We start from the raw sequence: 377 nt of genomic DNA, 5'->3' as shown, positions 1-377 counted from the left end.
AGGGGAGAGGTTGCGGGGGGCGGGGGGGTGACCCGGTTAAACCGGGAGGGGGGCACTAGCTGAGAGCACAGAGGGTTTTTATTAGCGGGGCGACCTCCCACCGGGGCCCTGCCTGGTGCCGGTGGGATCTGTCGGTGCCGAGAAGGGATGGGGGGAGAGCCCTGTTACCGGCAGGTTCCCCCCCCCCCCCCGTCAGCCCCCGGTGCCAGCAGGGCCCCGGTGCTGGCGGGGCCGGTGGCTCAGCGGCGGGTGCTGATTCACGGGCCGGCGGGGGTGGAGCAGGGCCGGGACCCGCTCGCTGGAATCCGGACCAGATGTACCCGGCACGCCAGGAATGCTCGGCATCCCCGCCAGGCCCCGCCGCCACCGCCGCTGCG

The sequence above is a fragment of the Haliaeetus leucocephalus genome, unplaced genomic scaffold (genome assembly GCF_000737465.1).
Source record: "Haliaeetus leucocephalus isolate CR32 unplaced genomic scaffold, Haliaeetus_leucocephalus-4.0 Scaffold395, whole genome shotgun sequence".
NCBI classification, from domain to species: Eukaryota; Metazoa; Chordata; class Aves; order Accipitriformes; family Accipitridae; genus Haliaeetus; species Haliaeetus leucocephalus.
This window is presented reverse-complemented; position numbering follows the sequence as displayed.